Raw genomic sequence first — 20,498 nt, 5'->3', positions numbered from 1 at the left:
GAGATTCTCTTCAAAATGCAATATGTATGACATCTGTACAATGTTTAGTTCTTGTCCGATAAATAATTAAAAGTGTTCAAAGCACTATGGGACTTAACATCTGAGGTCATCAGTCCCCTAGACTTAGAACTACGTAAACCCAACTAACCTAAGGACATCACACACATCCATGCTCGGGGCAGGATTCGAACCTGCGACCGTAGCAGCCGTGTGGTTTCGGACAGAAGCGCCTAGAACCTCTCGATCACTGCGGCCGGCAATTGAAAGTGTTCCCGAACTTTATGTACACCCTGTATATTGCAAAGACATGCTGTAATACATGATCCCATACTTTGTGTCTTATGGCATTTGACTAGTCGAGAAAAGACACTTCTGCTAGGATGGGATAGGATTAACAGCTTTTGCGAATCAATCATAGGCCTGCAGCCGCCGAGTGGTAGTCTTGTGAGCCCCGCTGAATGGGGGGACAGAGCAATCTACATTCTGTTTCCGTTCTGCATTTTGCCTGCTGGAGCTATGCCGGAACCTGTTGGCTCGTGTCACCGCCTCCACCTTCTGGCTAAGGACCGACTGGTGTGGCAGCTTACTTCGAGGTTACTTTCGAATCGCCGTTGTCATGTAACGAACTGCTAGAAGTATAGTGAGGATGTGGCATAAATTTTATAGCTTGGCATAATGTTTGTCTACAGATTTCTCACATCTTGAAATGTGTCTTAACTTGTGTTCATACTTAATAGTAATCGATCCACATAGTTAAGAATCGGCTTTTCACTTGTTCGTTCATACAGTGTACAGACTACATCATACTCTTGTTAATTTGTAATTGAAGTCTTCAGAATTTGCTGCTAGAATTTTTCTTTGGTCAATCTTTCTACACATCGTTGTCTTGTACACAACGTGTTCCCTTACGGGACAAGTCTAATTTTTTGTTTATTACTGCTTCTGAATTGAGTCATAATATTCGTAAATTCTAATGAAGCATCTATTATTTCATTCTCGACTCAGTTACGAAATCTGTGCTTAAAAAGTACACTTACACACTTTCTTTTATATTCATTCACAAATAGGTTCTTAATCAGACTTCTTAAAACATTACTTTAACGCTTTTCTGAGCGTTTTAAAAGTGTGAATACAACATCTGCGTTGGTAAAAAAAATGATTCTAACGTACCACATCTGTGGCTGCGTGCCTTCTTTGGGGGAGGGGGTGGGGGGGGGGAGCGGGGGCGGCGTACATTGCCACCTGTGTGACACTTCGCATTGTCCTACTGGTAGATGGCATTGAGCCAAAGGAAAACAAACAGAATGTTGGGGTGAACGTGGTCCCCAAAGCTTTGTATGCCCTCCAGTGCTAGTGCTGCCACCTGCGACTTGTTTGTGGTTACTGCACGATGACTTCGAGCATACAGCATTATTGAGTCGCTGCTGGACTGCCGTTTGTTCTTCGTACTTTACTGTCCCTGTTAACGCATTTCGTTAAAAGGAATATAGCACTGAAATAATTTGAGAGCGTTCTGTCAAATGGGTACGCAAAATTCCTATTTAAAAACAATTTTGTTTGATGTGGGAAACAAACCGAGGCTTTTCGTCGCCGTCGGGCGTCGCATGGAAGACATGATGAGCAGCGTTTGTTTGGGCTGACTTCAGCTACTCAATGCAGAAACGAAATTGCAAATATCAATCGGAACACCAGGGGAAACGCTTCTGACGTCCCTCAGGTGAGACACTCGTTGTATTCAGGTTTTATGTGGATATGTGCGAAGCTGTCAGACTGAGGTATGCAGCTTCGTGGCACCAGATCCACCTACAAAGAATATCAGTTAGACATTCACCGAATCAAGTTATGAAATGTCTAGAAATAACAGTGACGTTAAATTCCCCCAAACATTAATTTATGTTCCTAGTTCCTCCCAATGCGGAATGTGAGCATCCACTATTCTTGAATACGCTTATGGAATATGGGCTGATTGCGTCACATCTTCGGTGATTATTTTGTATGAAAGAAGGACATGTACAGGCAATTTCACTGAAGTGATATGTTTTCATGTACTCATGTCTTTGCAAAGAAAAGATCTCAAGTTTTAGAATTTTTTGGCATACATGTGTTCTGTAGGAGCCCCGGTGGTCCCGGTCGCCTACAGTGACTAAATGGTTCAAATGGCTCTGAGGACTATGGGACTCAACTGCTGTGGTCATCAGTCCCCTAGAACTTAGAACTACTTAAACCTAACTAACCTAAGGACATCACACACACCCATGCCCGAGGCAGGATTCGAGCCTGCGACCGTAGCAGCAGCGCGGCTCCGGACTGGAGCGCCTAGAACCGCACGACCACCGCGGCCGGCCTCGCCTACAGTGGACTGGATGGCCGAGCGGTGACCTCTCCAGTTGTCAGGATGCTAGTAAATGACTGTGGACGCGTCAGAAAAGCCAAAGAAACATTATTAATTCGTAACACCTTTATTCCTGCCGAGTACAATGTGGCTTGGTGATATCAACGACCTTCCCCGAGTCCTCACTGACTCGTAGCGGGCCGCACAGTCTTGCTAGCGCAGCGCCGGGTGCTGAGACGTAGCGGAGGAATGTCCTTACTTCTGCCGCGCGTGGCTGGCGGCGCCCGGCTGAGCGGCCGGCTCGTCTGCGGACAGCAGGCTGCTGCGCGTGGAGGCTCTGGGTTGGAGTCCCGACGCTGTCGGCACGAGAGGCGTTCTCGTAGTGCGGAGTCTACTCTGTCCCATCCCGTCTTCTTCCCTGCTGCTCCTGGTGGCTCGTCCGCGGAGGACGGGTGGAACGGGCTGCAGTCCTCCAGCGTCGTCGGCTCACCCGGTTGTGACGGCGGATGCACAGGGCCTAGGCTCCGCACGATCTCGACGACGGCTCACTGATGTGGTCAGCATTGGCGACGAGCGAGTCTGCCGCGATGTCTGCTAATTCTGGGTTGATGGTTGACAGCGGCAGCAGAGAGGGCCAGAGCTGGTACTGTCCCCTCACGTCTGCTACTGGATGGGCCCCCCTTACTGCAACATCTCCTTAATAAAGATTAACCGAGCTGAGCGCTACGCAGCGACCCAGTACACATCTCACTGCAAGTCTAACTGTGAGTGCCAGTGTCTTGTTGCTATCAAAGCTGGCGTATTTAAAGGAGGCACGAGCGACGTCCTGACGTCGTGCTCGTTAGTAATGAACGCATTCGTTCCACTTATACTGCTGATTCATCTGTCGTACTCGCCCCTTAGGTGTTCTTGCGACGGAGTTACGTGTTGTTAAGGCAGACTTACGCGAAGTTGTGAAATGCAGTACAACTGACGCTATACCTCTGTCTTGCACTCTACGAAAGTCTCCGTCTAACACAAACCCGTGTGCTAAGCAATTCTCTCTCGCCTGTTGTGTGTAACCAGGCCATTGCCCCTGCGTGATAACACATTCCGATATATGTGCAATCCTCCTACCTCTGGCTCTCGGCATAGGCAACGAAACTTTGACAATATTCCACGTTTCCAACTCTTTACTATTCCGCGACACTACAGTTCTTTAAAGAGCTTATCTTTTCAGTGGCGATGGGGGCTATGGTTAACAACTGCTACTGCAATAACACTCTGAAATTACTGAGTCGAGGACATGGAAAATGCTCAGTATGGTGGAAGACAAGAGGTGAGTTTGTCACATACATTATTTAACGTGTATACTGCAAACAAACAAAAAATGAATGAAGCAACAGAAAATCGTGTATTTAAACAGTAGCTCCCGTTCCACATTAATTTATTCGAAGGGTGATAACGGGTCATCATCAGCTTCTACAAAAAGTAAGTTCGATGTATGTTTCAGGACTGAACATGAGCCATGAATCTGAAAAAGAAGTATTCAAGAGAACCAGTAATTCTGAAGAATCTTATAAAGATGGCAAGGCGGTAAGTGGATGCATCCGAACCGTGGTACTACAGAATGTTGTGAATAGTGGGCACGCTGTTTCTGATGAAGTTAGTCGCTTGTGGAACCGATGGTTGCAATAAACTTTCAACTCCAACTGCCGTTTTAATTACTATACTTTTCTACCCATGCAGGACGCTCTTGTATCTTATATTAATCACAGACACGACAGGTGGAAGAATTTTTTCAGAATAAGAGGAAAAAAGTGCAAGAGGAATAAATATCAAAGGTAAAATTCTCAGATGACTCAGCTCTTCCGACAGAAGGTAGGTCTGTTAAATGAAACTGGTGATCTTCTGAACACTGTGTCTGAGTTAAATAGCGAAGTATAGATGAAAGTCATGAAGAAGATAGGAAATGGTTCACTTTCTTCATCCCGAACGTAGACACAACAGAGCAGAATATGAAAATAAGCCCCTGTATAGAAACAGGCAAGCGGAGAAGCGGACAGCAAGATTGTAACTGCCACAAGAGTAACGAACTGTTGTAAAGAAGAGAAGTTTGTTACTATCAGATATTACCATGGTATTCAGAAAGCCTTTTCTGAAAATCTGTTTCAGTGGTGCTCACAGAATCATAAGTACGTGAAATTTGTTTCTCAGAACAGCCAGAGTTGAGGAACTCTTGTGTCACAAATGATTGTCATAAATACACAGATACTTCGAATGTTGTAGCATTCAAACTGACTGTAAAACATCCTTCATCTTCCACAAACTTCATTTCAAAAGTTCAGTCTCTCATCAAGTAGCCGCCGCTTGTTGAAACTCAACACAGTGGTAAGATGGAGGTTCAGTCCACATGAGGCAATCTAGGTTTTCTGTTCTTTCTTTAAATTCCGTATGGCAAATTCCATGATCGTTTGCAGGTTCGCAGGAGAGCTTCTGTAAATTTTGGAAGGTAGGAGATGTGTTACTGACAGATGTAAAGCTGTGAGGACGGGGCGTGAGTCGTGCTTGGGTAGCTCAGATGGTAGAGCACTTGCCCGCGAAAGGCAACGGTCCCGAGTTCGAGTCTCGGTCCGGCACAAAGTTTTAGTCTGCGAGGAAGTTTCAAGTTCCATGATCGTTTCTGTGTAGGGGACTCGACCGATGTCCTTACACATCCCTTCCCTATACGAGCTTGGCTCTGTCTCTAGTGATCGCGTCTCGACGAGACGTGAAACCATAATGTTTCTTTTGTTATTAAAATTCATTACTGCGGTAAAGTATGAAACATAAATTAGATTAAGTGCGTTGTTTCACTCAAAGAGTGTCCATCACTGCCCACATTGCCTGTCTTATCCAAGTGTACTTGTTGCCAGCAAGCTTTTAATTCAATGCATGTTTTTAATTTGAACATAGGTCTGACTGTTAATGATGCGACGCATGTTTGATTGATGAAAGAGTTGTCTCAGAACCAGTTGACGTGCAAGACGAAGGATCTTTCACTGTATGCTTGAATCCTAAAATACTATCGCTGTTTAAAGAGTAGAATTATTACTGCACATCAAAAACAAGAATTATTACTGCACATCAAAAACCAACAAATAAGTAATAATATTGGGAAGAAAGGTAAGGAAAGAAGTCGGGGAAGAGGGATGCGAAAGTAGGGGGGAGTTGGGGGGGGGGGGGGAGGGCAAACGCCTTCTCGTCTGCTCAGAAACTGAATTGTCACCGCGTGCATTGATTCTTGGTGTGCAGCAGGTGTCATGATTGCTTACATTTATAGAGACACATATTAGTGGTTTTCCTGCATTCTTATGACAGTGACTATTTCGATCTACAAAACGGTCATGATTGCACGCGCAGGGGTACCGAATGAGTAAACAGCGGCACACGACGCTGTACATACCACATTTCTACTCAAAGTAATACCTCTCATTGACGAATCTTGTAACTAATAAACGCATTCATTTTGTACATATAGGTTCAAACATGTGTTCTTTATCTTAGTTCCAATAAGTACGAAACATTACTTTTTGTGCTTGCACCAGTTTCTAGATTTATCATTGTCATCATTGTCGTCATCATCATCATCATCATCATCATCATCATCATTGTCATCACCATCATTACTTCTAGGCAAAGGCCTCTTACAGATCTCAAAACATTACCATCTTCAGCTTTTCATATCCAAGTTTGTCCTTCCATCTTCCATCACATCGTTCTCTAGGTTGTCTGTCACGAAGAATCCAACAAAGGATCACATTTGTCCGTCTGCCATAATTTCATTTCGCTTTGTGCCCAGTCCATCTCCAATTCGGTTTCGTACCATTCACTATCAATTCCTCAAATACTGTCTTTTCTCTTACGTAATTGTTTGGTCTTCTGTACCTTCTTGTAATGCCAATTTACATTTTTCTATTTCTTGTTGGCCAACCTACTGTTCTTGAACTGTACGAGCAATTAACGGCTGTGTTTCACTTCCACAAGTTAGTACACGACCATACACTGGTTATAGGCTTCCCGTTTAAGAAACATTGGGAATTCACTTGTGATTAAGACAATCAAATTCCCATTCAAACTCCAAGGCACTTTTACCTTGCAATCTCCTTCTTCGTTGTTTTCAGTTCTCAACTGTTTCCGTGACATCATTAATCTTTACTATTTTCCTACGGGCACACTCATCGTACATATTTTACTCTCACATCTGCATCTATAACTGAATCTACATCTTTACTCTGCAGACCATTGTGAAGTGAACGGCAGAGGATACTTTTCATTGTATCAGTTATTACGATTTCTTGCCGTTCCGTTCACGTATGGATCACTGGAAGAATGACTGTTTAAATGCCTCTGTGCACGCTGTACTTAATGTAATCTTCTCCTCATGATACATACTGGAGTGATACGGAGAGGTCTGTTGCATCTCCGTAGAGTCATCATTTAAAGCTTGTTTTTGAAACTTTGTAAATAGACTTTCTCGGTGTAATATGCGTCTATCTTCAAGAATCAGCCAGTCCAGTTTTTCAGCATCTCTGTGACCCTCTCCCATGTGTCAAACAATACTGTGACCATTCGTCCTGCACTTGTCTATATATGTTCAATATCCCCTGTTGGATCTATATGACATGAGTCAGATGTTCTTCAGAAATATTCTAGGATGGGTCGGACTTGTGATTTGTGGGCAATCTCCTTTGTAGACTGGGTGCCTTTCCCTAGTACTCTAATAACAAACTGAAGTCTGGCACCTGTTCTGCTTGCAGCTGAGCCTACATGATCATTCTTTTTCATATCCATACAAGTTTTTGCACTCAGGTATTTGTACGAGTTGATACTGTGGCCATAGGATACTACGTTTTTTCGTTTTGTGAAGTGCACAGTCTTAGATTTCTGAACGTTTAAAGCAAGCTGTCAATCTTTTCATCGCTTTGAAATCTTATCAAGATATTGTAGCTTTGTTCAGACTGTACTTCATTGTAGATAACTGCATCATCTGTGAATAGTCTGGGTTACCGTTAATATTGTCCGAAAAGTCATTAACATATTTAACATTAACATATGAATAGCGAGGGTCCCAACACACTTCCCTGGAGAATGCCTGAAGTTACCTCTACATCTGTCGACGACTTTCCATCCAAGAATTTGCTGCGTACTACCTACCAAGGAGTCCTTAATCCATTCACAGTTCGCTTGAAACGCCATGCGATCGTAGTTTTGATGACAAGCGTGGATGTGGTACTGAGCCAAATGGTTTTCGGAAATCGAGAAATATTGCATCGCCCTGACTACGTAGGTTTCTCACGATCGATGTGATACTCTCTTTACAACACAGAAATTATTGTACTAATAGTCCAATGCCACCTGATTCCTCTGAATGCTTTTGATGTATTCGTGCATTACTCTGAGCAAAAGGCAGCGCCATGTAACTCATTTTCATGTAATAAATTTTAATTACCACCAGTCTTTTACGGCTTCACTCTCGGGGAGTACATGAAGAATGATTTAGGGCACTCGTTGTCTAGGTTGAAAGTGGAGAACATTAACAGATTACTAACGGGCAAATAGCTTGTTTGTTCAGATGTCCCGCTGGTCTCACAATACTCCACTGGCGCCATGCCAAATCCGTCGGCGCCCTTCAGGTAATGACATACTAAGGACCGGCGAAATCTGCCGCTGATCGCTATCCGGTCGCGACACGGAAAGCATTTTAGCCCGCAGCCGGCCGAGTGTTCACCTGCAAGTGGGAGAGCTGCCACAGACTTTCCTGCCGATATGGCTGCCGCTGACTAAGCGGTGACCTGTATCTGTGGAATGCGGGTCAGGAGAGCGGAAAGATGTAAAAATAGCTTTTATGGCAAAAGGAACGATTTTTCGTTCACTCATCGGAAACAACACGAAGAACAACAATTACATTTCAACGTGAATTGGCCGTCCATGTTACAAACAATTAGTTATTTATTTACTCGTTCGGCATTTACAAAGGCATGTATCATATAATGTATTAACTGTAATATTCTGGTAGCTCTATACTGAGTTAAGATAGTCTTTACACATGTTCTTACACACTGAAGTCCTAAAGAAACTGGTATAGGCATGCTGTATTCAAATACAGAGATATGTAAACAGACAGATTAGGCGCTGCAGTGGGAAACGCCTATACAAGACAACAAGGGTCTAGCGCAGTTGTTAGATCGATTACTGCTGCTACAATGGCAGATTATAAAGATTTAAGTGAGTTTGAAAGTGGTGTTTTAAGCGGCGCACGAGCGATAGGACACAGCATCTCCGTGGTGGCGATGACGTGGGGATTTTCCCGTACGACAATTTCACGAGTGTGGCGTGAATATCAGGAATCCGGTAAAACATCAAATTTCATATCGCTGCGGTCGGAAAGATATCCTACAAGAACGGGACCAACGACGACTGAAGACAGAAGTGCAACCCGTCCGCAAATTGCTGCAGATTTCAGTGCTGAGCCATCAACAAGTGTCAGCGTACGAACCATTCAACAAAACATCATCCATACGGCTTTCGGAGCCGAAGGTCCATTCGTACACACTTGATGACTGCACGACACAAAGCTTTACTCCTCGCCTGGCTCTGTCAACATCGTCATTGAACATGTTATCTGGTCGGACGAGTCTCGGTTCAAACTGTATCGATCAGATGCACGTGTACGAGTATGGAGACAACCTCATGAATCCATGAACGCTGCATGTCAGCAGGGGACTGTTCAAGCTGGTGGAGGCTGTAATGGTGTGGAGCATGTGCAGTTGGAGTGATATGGGAGCCCTGATAGTCTAGATACGACTCTGACAGGTGACACGTACGTTAGCATCCTGTCTGATCACCTGCATCCATTCATGTCCATTGTGTATTTCGACGGACTTGGGCAATTCTAGGAGGACAGTCCGACACCCTGCATGTCCAGAATTGCTACGGAGTGGCTCCAGAAAGACACTTGTGAGTTTAAACACTTCTGCTGTCCATAAAACGCCCAAGACATGAATATTATTTAGCATATCTGGGATGCCTTGCAACCAGCTGTTAAGAAGAGATCTCGACCCCCTCGTACTCTTACAGATTTATGGGCAGCCCTGCAGGATTCATGGGGTTAATTTCTTCCAGCACTACTTCAGACATTAGTAGAGTCCATGCCACGTCGTGTTGCGGCGCTTCTGCGTGCTTGCAGGGGCTCTATACGATGTTAGGCAGGTGTACCAATTTCTTTGGCTCTTCAGTGTAATATACGGTATATACTAGTACAACATTACAAATATTCTTGAGCCTCTCAGTGGCTGAGTAGAAGAGTCTGCGTATGTCCTTCAGACCACCATCATAGCAATGCACTTCACACAAAGTAAATGGTTTCAGGGTGGTCCTATAGGCCCTATTTGTTCATTAGTTGATTACACCTACCAATAGTCGTCCTGACACGGTTCGAAGTAGTCCATAATTTTCTTGGGAGGTTGAATCCATCGTAGGAAGTTCTCGGTTGCCCACGATTTTTCTGTGTGATCTTATGGCTATCTGTCATCGCCTCACTTCAGGGGGGCTCTTTGTTTGCTAGGAAGGGAGCCAGGCACAAGGAGTGACCGTGAATGTTCCAGGGATTATCCGCATTGTCTCCTCCAGTTGGACGTCCACCTCAGTTACGTGTGCACTGCTCATATATACTGGCTAACAGTATTCAGCCTCGCTGTAGACAAGGGCTAGAGCCAAGGTCCTCAGTGTGCGCGCTCCACAATCTCATGCCGTCCCAGGTAGTTGCGACAGGATAGCGTTATGGGATTTTAGCTTCTGTTCTGTACCTTCTAGATGTGAGCTATTCCTTACAGTGGGATCTAATTTCAGTCCCAAGAATTTAGGCTTATTCCTATGCCTAATGTGTCGGCCATTCAAAGAGAACTGTAGTTTTCTACTTGTATCTCTGTTCTTAAGGTGCATTATGGTGCTGGTCGCTTTGTTAGGGTTTGGATTTAGATTCCACTTCGAATAGTAAGTATTCAGTGCTTCCAGGTTTGCTTTCAATATTTTGTCAAGGTCGTTAAAATTTTTACTTTGATATGCGATGGTCCGGTCGTGCGTGAACCCAAATTTGCGTAGTTTTTTGACTGGCATGTCGGCAATATTTAGATTGAAAAAATTGGGTTGTTGCGCCGAACAGTGTGGCAAGCCATTATGCTCTTGCCGTTCACGCCAAGAAATGAAATGATGATATTTCCTGTTTGTTATCAAGCTTCTGAGTAAAATGTAAGTCTGTTCCCATTTGTGATTCAAGGTAAACAGTAGCTCCTCAATCAGCAACGTATAGTAAGCTGACGCAAAATCCGTGAGAACCAGGCCGGTTTTCATCTTGTTTCGAAAGCCTTTCTCAGTGCAGGCTATGGGGGCTAGCAACAGTTTCCACCTGCGCGAAAACGCGCTTGGTATGAAGGAAATTTGGCTTCGATACATAGAGTTAATCTAGCCAGTAATATTCTCTCGAATAGTTTGTAGTACGTATATAGCATGGACATTGGCCTGAAATTCATCGGGTTCTATCCAGTCTATCTCAGAATAGCGATGACTTTTTTACAGATCTCAGTGAGTACGCCAGGTCTGATGCATTCTGTGCAGAATTTGGTTAAAGACCTGCTTCCCAAAATTCCTAGGTCCTTCAACAATTCTGTTAGGATCTCGTCAGGCCCAGTCGCTTTTCCTGCCTTCTTTAGCGTCTGGTCTAGGTAATCTCTTCTCTTCCCACTTCTCTCACAATGTCCATCTTGATTGGATTATTAACTAATACATTTTTCATGCTTCTGGAAATTTCTAGAAACCAGAAAAATATATTAGTTAACAATCCAGTCAAGATGGACATTGTGAAAGAAGTGGAAACCGAAGAGCTTACTCGGACCTCGAAGCTAATAAAGACAGGAAAGGCGGCTGGACCTGATGAGATCCTGCCAGAATTCTTGAAGGAACTAGCAGTTATGTTAATTGTGTATGATAGCTTACAGACCGTTCAGGAGGGTGAAGTCGCCAGCCTCCTTGAAGACTATATAAACTGTGTACGAACGCATCCGCTTTCGATAGACAGCGTGTGCACAGTGTTCCTGAAGTGTAACCTGACCACCACTGACACAGGTTGTTAACTACATATTATGCAGCGATGGATGTGTGTAAGATCGACTAGAACCAGAACCAGTTTAAGACCCATCTGGCACAAGCGGCCGCTTGGGGTGCCAAACTGAGATGAACCCAGAGTAATCCAAGTGAAAGTTTGTATACAGGATGAAAAATAATTAGCAGCACAACTGACACGCGTGAAAGCATACAACAGTAGGAACAAACATCTTCCAACGAAAGGGGGTCCTCAAATGAGCCTTTTCCGAAATAATTGCCAATATGCGGTTAGGACCGCCACTGACTTCAGTATGAAATAATGTCCCAGTTAGTACAAAGATTTTCAAATGTAAACTTTTCCATTAAGTCTCCTTCTAATGATGGACCCGGGTCCCACCTTAACAAGAAATACGATACTACGTCAGTAAGTTACATGCTACAAAATACTACACTAGCACTTGTTGTTGGTGTTCGATGTGTCTCCCTTGCGTCCATCTGTCTCTGCAGAGAGTAACGAATTCTTTCAAATACTCTGCTATCACTCGTTTTCTTCGCATGCAACGCAGAACTGACACAGTTAAACAGCATTACGTGTGACACATCGACATAAACTTTGATGATTGAGATTATTGCTTTTATATTTCTGTACTATTTTTTCTAGAGGAAAGTAAAATAAAATCTAAATTACAGAATCTAAGCGTTGCATTATTAAATTAAAAAAAATGACAGAAATATTATATTTTCAGTCTTTCCATTCAGTTTAACATATATGCCATTGTTACTGAAGTTAGGACAGTACAATAGGCCTAGTTTTACTTCGATACACAATTTTAAATACCTCAAGAATTATCTGAAATGTATGTAAAATATTTCTTCTTTGAATATTTAGCAGTGGAATATGATTCAAACATTTATTTCTGTTATAGAGAAAGGCCTAAGTGGTACTTATTTTATAAGAACAAACAACCTCTTTGCATGATCCGTAGAGTTAAATTTATCTTTAAATGTCTTTCCAAGGAGAGGGAACTAATGTCTGAGAGCAGTGGTGAGAAAGGTTGGGAGGGGGGGGGGGGGGGTAATGATGTGTCGCTTGAGTGGAAAAATGTCTCACTAGGACGCAGTTGAATGGTACGCATACAGTCTGAACCACTAGGTCTACAACTGTACTTCCGCCGTTTTTTCTCGAAGTTCGGGACTTTATTGTGAAAAACTTACAAAAAAAAATTATGTTAAAAAAATGTCAAATGTGTGCGAAATCTTATGGGACTTAACTGCTAAGGTCATCAGACCCTAAGCTCACACACTACTTAACCTAAATTATCCCAAGGACAAAGACACACACCCACGCCCGAAGGAGGACTCGAACCTCCTCCGGGACCAGCCGCACAGTCAATGACTGCAGCGCCCAAGACCGCTCAACTAATCCCGCGCGGCACAAAAAAATTATGATTCATGGTATTGCCCATCGCTGGCCACTACATTCTCTCATCTTTCGGATAGCATACGAATCCCGAGGCGGAAGAACTAGGCGTCTTTTGTGGTGATCCATTAATCCATTCAATTTTGCACATGTTCATAATTATGATCGGAAGCGCTGGTCAGCCAGACTCTATGCCACTGATCGAAAAAGGTGGTAGTCAGAGAGAGCAACGTATGGAGAATACGGCGGGAGGGATAGGACTTCTCATTTCAACGTTTCCATGTATATTTTGAGGGGTTTTGCGACACGGGGTCGAGCACTGACCTGCTGCAAAATTACCTTTACGTGCCTATCGCTGTATTGTGGCCGTTTGTGTTTCAGTGCTGGGCTCGAACGCATCAATTGTTTTAGATAATGATGTCCTGTGACTGTCTTCGTCTGTTTCAGTAGCTACGAAAACGTTCTGTCTTCCAACGCCATGCCGGTCTTCGACATCAAAATCAGCGATTATAAGACGTTGGAAACATTCTCTGCACGCCCTTCCACTCATAGTTCCCTCACCATTGGTCTTACCCAGCATTTTAAGAGCCACAGCCGCAGATTTCTTCATGTTAGAGCAGAAAATTAAAATTTCCCGCAAATGGCGAGAAATGGGTACGTAAGTTGACGTACTTAATCGAGAATAACCTTATGATGCAATCAAAAATCGACTAGTGTTTTTATGGCATTATGTTTACAGATGCCTAAGCTTATTGTATTACGCCTATGGCCAGCCACCTGAACCGCACTTGCCGCTACTGCCGTGTATTACAAAACGGCGGAAGCAAAGTGTGGACCTAATAACAACAGCAACGTCTTCATACAGTACGCAAGTACGAGAGATGTTCAGGAAGTAATGCAACAGTGTGTTTTCTCGGCCAGTTTGGATTGAAAAAAAAAAAAAAAAAAAAACGCAGATTGTGTTGTGGCACATTGCGGAATATTCCCGCTTCGGGCCCTATAATTTCACTAAGTCCCTCAAATACTCCTCAATGGTACTCAACTACCATGCCAAAAAACAGTAAAAGACCTTGGAATAATCTTGGATGAACACCTAAAGAAAGTCACAGCTTGCCGGAAATCGCTCTCCTTCCTACATGCAATCCAAAAATTTAGAAAAATATTTCCAACCCATGTTAAACAAAAATTAGTCCAAAAACTAGTCTTGCCTAATCTTTACTACTGTGATGTAGTTCAACACGGCACAAACAGTGATAATTCGAGATGCCTCGAGCTAGTGATGAATGCTTGCGTTAGATACGTATGCAATATACGGCTGTATGATCATATCAGTCATTCATACTCCGAACTAGGCTGGATACGCCCACATAAGGCACGCGATCTCCACACGGTGTGCTTATTTCATCGATTTCTTAGCCACTGGTGCCACCAATACTTATCTTCTCCCATTAAACACCTATCATCATTCCACAACCGCAATACCAGATCGGATACGTCTAGCATCTTGGCTGTACCTTTACATAACACAAAATCTTTCTCCGTGTCATTCTCCATCTCAGCCATACGACTATGGGACGCGATCCCCTGTGATCTGCGTCTTATCCAGAACCACTCAACATTCAAGAGGGAACTCAAAACTTACATATTAGGGACGGTATAGCCACCATTGTTGTGCCACTCTCATCTCTTTCTACTCTCCATCATAGTTTCGAATTTTACCATTCTATTTCTCTTCCTCTAACCTAGCTACCTCTTCTATATCTCTTTCACCCCATTCTATCGTCTTATGTCTCTGCTTGATGAGAATAACTCACAAGCTGCAAGAACATAACGAGAAAATTCCCAACTAGCAATAGGACTGACATTCATAAAAGAAAAATATGTTCACTTTCATATACATAGTCATTACTATTATTATTATTATTCTTGATTGTTACAATTATTTTTTAATTGTTATAATTATCATTGTACTACTGTTATAATCTCTATTTTTTCTTCTTTAACATTAATACTGTATAACACGTTGTATGTCCTTAATGTTCTGTACAAACTGAAATTCGTTCAATTTGAGTATGCCTGGTTAGGTGTAAGAGAGGGCCTGAAGGCCCTAATCTTCCCAGGTAAAATAAATCCATAAATAAATAAATAAGTTGCGACTGGTGGCGATTCTATACGTAGCCTTCAAAATGGGGTCTGTAGAGGAGATGCGTTGCTAGCAGAGAGCTGTCATGGAATTAGCGGAAGACCAGAGCATCTAAGATATTGGTAGCTACTTGCAGAATTTCTATGGAGACCTGGCAGTGAACAAAAGCACGGTCATCGCAGCAAGGTCGAGGAAACCTATCCAATCTACCGCGTGCCTGCCGGCCGAACACAGCAATGACTCCTGCAAAGTTGGAATGTGAGGACACACTCAATCGTGGTGATCGATGGATCACAATCAAACAGCTCGCTGCTCAAGAGGATGTGTCTGGCGGCAGTGCTGAGACTCTTGTTCACCATTTGGGGTACTCGAAAGGTTTGTGACCGCTGGATTCCTCGCCGCCTAATAGAAGACCATAAAGAGCAACGAAGGAACATGTGTGGGGAACTGCTTCCTTCTTTTTCTTTTTTTTTTTTTTCAAATATCGTCAGAGACAATGAAACATGGGTTCATTACTTCTTAACGGAAACAAAACGGCAATCCACTGAGTGTTGCCACTTCACCTCTCCTCCGATGAAAAATTTCAAACCTGCACCCTTAGATAGCCAAGTTTTCTGGGAATCTAAAGGGGTTACTCTGTGTAATATCCTGCCTCATGGTGCAACGATCGAATCTTAAGTGCTACCCTGAGGGTACTGAAGATATAACTTCTCCATGTGCGTTGCCACAAAAATACACTACTGACCATCAACATTGCTACACCAAGAAGAAATGCAGATGATAAACGGGTATTCATTGGACAAATATATTATACTAGAACTGACATGTGATTACGATTTTACGCAATTTGGGTGCTTAGATCCTGAGAAATCAGTACCCAGAAAAGTCAAACAGAGCTTGGATGGCGTGTACAGGTACAGCTGCGCATGCAGCTTCAACACGATACCACAGTTCATCAAGAGTAGTGACTAGCGTATTGTGACGAGCCAGTTGCTCGGCCACCATTGACCAGACGTTTTCAGTTGGTGAGAGATCTGGAGAATGTGCTGGCCAGGGCAGCAGTCGAACATTTTCTGTATCCAGAAAGTCCCGTACAGCACCTGCAACATGCGGTCGTGCATTATCCTGTTGAAATGTAGAGTTTCGCAGGGACCGAGTGAAGGGAAGAGCCACGGGGCGTAACACATATGAAATGTAACGTCCACTGTTCAAAGTGCCGTCAGTTCGAACAACAGGTGACCGAGCCGTGTAACCAATAGCACCATCACGTCGGGTAATACGCCAGTATGGCAGTGACGAATAGACGCTTCCAATGTACGTTCACCGCGATGTCTCCAAACACGGATGCGATCATCATGATGCTGTAAACATAACCTGGATTCATCCGAAAAAAATTACGTTTTGCCATTCGTGCACCCAGGTTCGTCGTTGAGTACACCATCGCAGGCTCTCCAGTCTGTGATGCAGCGTGAAGGGTAACCGCAGCCATGGTCTCCGAGCTGATAGTCCATGCTGCTGCAAACGTCGTCGAACTGTTCGTGCACATGGTTGTTGTCTTACAGACGTCCCCATCTGTTGACTCAGGGATCGAGACGTGGCTGCACGATCCGTTACAGCCACGGGGATAAGATGCCTATCATCTCGACTGCTAGTGATACGAGGCCGTTGGGATCCAGCACGGCGTTCCGTATTACCCTCCTGAACCCACCGATTCCCTATTCCGCTAACAGTCATTGGATCTCGACCAGCGGGAGCAGCAATGTCGCGATACGACAAACCGCAATCGCGATAGGCTACAATCCGACCTTTATCAAAGTCGGAAACGTGATGGTACGCATTTCTCCCCCTTACACGAGGCATCACAACAACGTTTCACCAGGCAACGCCGGTCAACTGCTGTTTTTGTATGAGAAATCGGTTGGGAACTTCCCTCATGTCAGCACGTTGTAGGTGTCGCCACCGGCGCGAAACTTGTCTGAATGCTCTGAAAAGCTAATCATTTTCATATAACAGCATCTTCTTCCTGTCGGTTAAATTTCACGTTTGTAGCACGTCATCTTCGTGGTGTAGCAATTTTAATGGCCAGTAGTGTATAAACGAAGTTATGCGAGGAAACTAGGGCCTCAAACAAGTCTGCGCGCTCGAGAAGAGATCACAAAACTTCATTGGACTTTTCTTCCCCATCCACACTACAGTCCAGATCTCGCACATCCGACTTCCATCTGTTTGCCCAATGTAGGATGCACGCCGCAAGAAGCAGTAAGTGAATGATAGACAGATTACTGATGCAGCAAGATGCCGACGTCGAAGGGTAGAGTGGTGTGCCATGCTGGCATACGCCCCCCCCCCTACCCCCCGCGCCACAGTAAGGTGGCGTAAGGCCCTCGCTCTGAGCGGAGACTATGTTGAAAAACAGGGATTTGTAGCCGAAGGAGTGGGGACTAATATGGTGTATTGGAATCCCGAATAAAAGCAAACTGCTTTCAGCGAAAAAGTACTGCGTTTCCTATTGAACGCCCTTCATATTTCAGTCCGTTTCAAAGCCATATTCAGTAAAGCATACACCGTTTGTGTATTTGCCTCCTGGATTCAAAACAAATTGTTTTCACTTTTATCAGGGGTCTTCACTTCTGAATAATAAAATAAGATGAATAACATCGTTTTGTTTAATTTTGAATTAGAAAATTTGTGATAATGGCTAAATCGCGCGGAAACTAGTTTGAGTGAAACTAAGCTTGAACAAAGATGGACCAGGTCTATGTTGTTTACACAGAAACGCATAAATCGGGAGAGGTGCAAAATTATGCTGCGATTGCCATGTGTAGTACCCAGTTCTGATGTCTGCTTGTTCGTTCGTTCCTCATGTAATATGAGATTAAGAGTTGTTGTTTCGGTTGGCAAGTTTACCTGCTACGTACAGCGTCGACATGCGTTATACTCAGATGTTGAAATCTTTGCATGTCGTGTAATTTAAGCGTAATGTAAGTTTACGCATACATTAATGGTTTGTAGATTATGTATGCCTATGTGCTACTCAAGAAATGAGGTTTTCTTTTTGCTACGTGTAATGCGCCTTACTTATTGAAGCATGTTCACCGGCGTTATGTACTTGAGGTCTTTCACTTGCGTTCTTAGTATCCTTCTGGTGAATCTCTTCATCCGCATACACGAATAACAAATCTTGTAAGCACTGCATTAACCTGTTATACTTGCCAAGAGACAGACAGACGTAAGTAACCTAATAACCAGAATTATTATATTCCTAGCACCTGAGATCGACAGGCCAGTAACACTAAATCATTATAGATCTGCTTATCTGTTTTCTAGTCAGTGACATAACTCCACTATTTCGACAATTCTCTCGAACTTCACAGGCTACAGTAGTGAACTGGTAGCTAGATCATCAGTGAAGTGTTTAAATGATACCGAGTACGTAGAAGAAGCTTTGATAAATCAAGGAAAGAACGATTTGCCGAAAATGCTAGCGGGGCAAATGCAAGTGCAACTATAGACAATGGCTACATGGAGAGGAAAGCCGAAATCATTAGCATCTGTAAAAATAACTACAATTACCATTTCATTTAAGTGAAAGTCAGGACGTAACAGCTTAAAATCTATAATTAACATGCATGAAACCACAACTGTATAATATAAAATATGAAACGCTTATAATAAATACAAAGATCGCGGTACGCGAAGGATTTTTTGTTTGTAAACGACTACTTGTATAGCTGCTGCGGGGTATGGCTTCTCCGGCAAACTTCTAAAAACTTTTGTACGTTATTGGTTTATGCCTTTTGCAACGTTTATACGAACTGTCCAGTACTCATGTACTTCTCTAGTTAGATTTTTCGAATTACTGTATTATACCATTTTTGTTCTCTATCTCTAAAATTATCGTTCTGCTTTACAATGTCTACATAAAAATGATTTTCGTAATTTTCAACAGCAAAGAAATAGAAATTTATAAGGGAAGGTTATCGAGAAAGAGTGCTCTTGCATTGAGAGCACGTCATTTTCCGCTCTGTTTCATGCTAGATTAAAAATTTTTAGCGATTATAGTGAACAGATTTCTTATTGGTGAGTTCTAGGATTTTTATCCGCCACTTTTACTTCTCACATCTTTATGGATGTTCGTTAATACAATAAACATCATGTTGCACCGTAGTTCATAGTCCACGTTAAACTGTAGCTTGTTGTTCCCTTTCTTTGTTATTTTTACATGCATATTTACAAGTGTTTTTTGGCAGAACGAAGTAATTTTGACGCTTTCTAACACAGGTTTGAGTAATGTTTGATACTGTACAAGTAAGCGTTGGAAAAAGGAGACGCGACGTAGCAGTGTAAACGTGGTCAAGGTATTTATCTTCCAAAACGCGCCACGAATGCTGTGTTTGTAAACTGCTTCATACTAAATCAGAAATTTGGTGGACCATGCTGCGAATAAATTTAATCGTTAATCGTAAGGTTTTTTTTCTTTCCCACGCGTTGATATGCATTGGTAGAGCTCGTGCTACAATGTAGACGCGCTCAAAACCAATACAAAATCACTTTATATTTATAGTGACGGTCGTACAGACCTGTGTTTACTTGATTTTTGCTAGAAATTCGGAACCTCATTTCATTCAATAGTTCGCTTGTGACGGCTGTAGTCTATTGCAATTTCAGCCCTACTACATACGTAAATAAGGCGAAAGTTATCATAAAAGTAGCTTAATGAACATGCTCTTCATATGACTAAGTAATGCAGAAATCATCCAAAAAACAGATGTAACAACGTGTTGTGGTTAACGTGTAAGGACATGGTGTCTCAGGAAACTGCGTGTAATCTCATGAACGTACCTGTAATCGAATATCGAAATTTGCTGCTGGATTTCTCATGATAATAAAACCTAGAGACAAAACACTGACAAAAACAGATTTAATGAGTGAGAAAATCGTGATATGCAGAGACATGTAGGAAACGTTGACTTAACAGTAGATGGCGAAAAGCATCTGATGACAGTGATTTAGGAAATCTGACGCTCTGTTACTGTATTTATGTAAGGCCACACATTTTGCCAGCAAGTAACGTATGTGTACTCGCTGCATGTGATGAAAGTCAGCCTAAAGATTAAATTAATGTTTACAATAAAAGGAGAAAATTTAGTTAAACATAATTCGTTTAACATCAGTGGAACACCTCCAGTCAAATAATAGTTTTTCTAAGACTTTAACACTTCATGATCCTTTCTTTTGAAGGGTTTCTGGGTTAATGCATAAGTTATGCTCTACAAAAGAACACTGTGTCTCTCGACCGCTATACGTGCAATTGTCAGTCTTCTTCAAACCGCATAACATGTTTTCTATGAAAAAAAGATACACATCTCCAGTAAAGTACTTGTTTTCATGTTTTTATGACACAGATGTTGAATCAGAGTGGACCATTAAACTTTTATTCTTCACTGTTCTCAGAGTTGCGTACTTTTACCGACCATGTTCCT

Source organism: Schistocerca serialis, chromosome 5 (assembly GCF_023864345.2).
Source record: "Schistocerca serialis cubense isolate TAMUIC-IGC-003099 chromosome 5, iqSchSeri2.2, whole genome shotgun sequence".
In the NCBI taxonomy this organism is placed as follows: Eukaryota; Metazoa; Arthropoda; class Insecta; order Orthoptera; family Acrididae; genus Schistocerca; species Schistocerca serialis.
Note: the sequence above shows the minus strand (reverse complement) of the source record.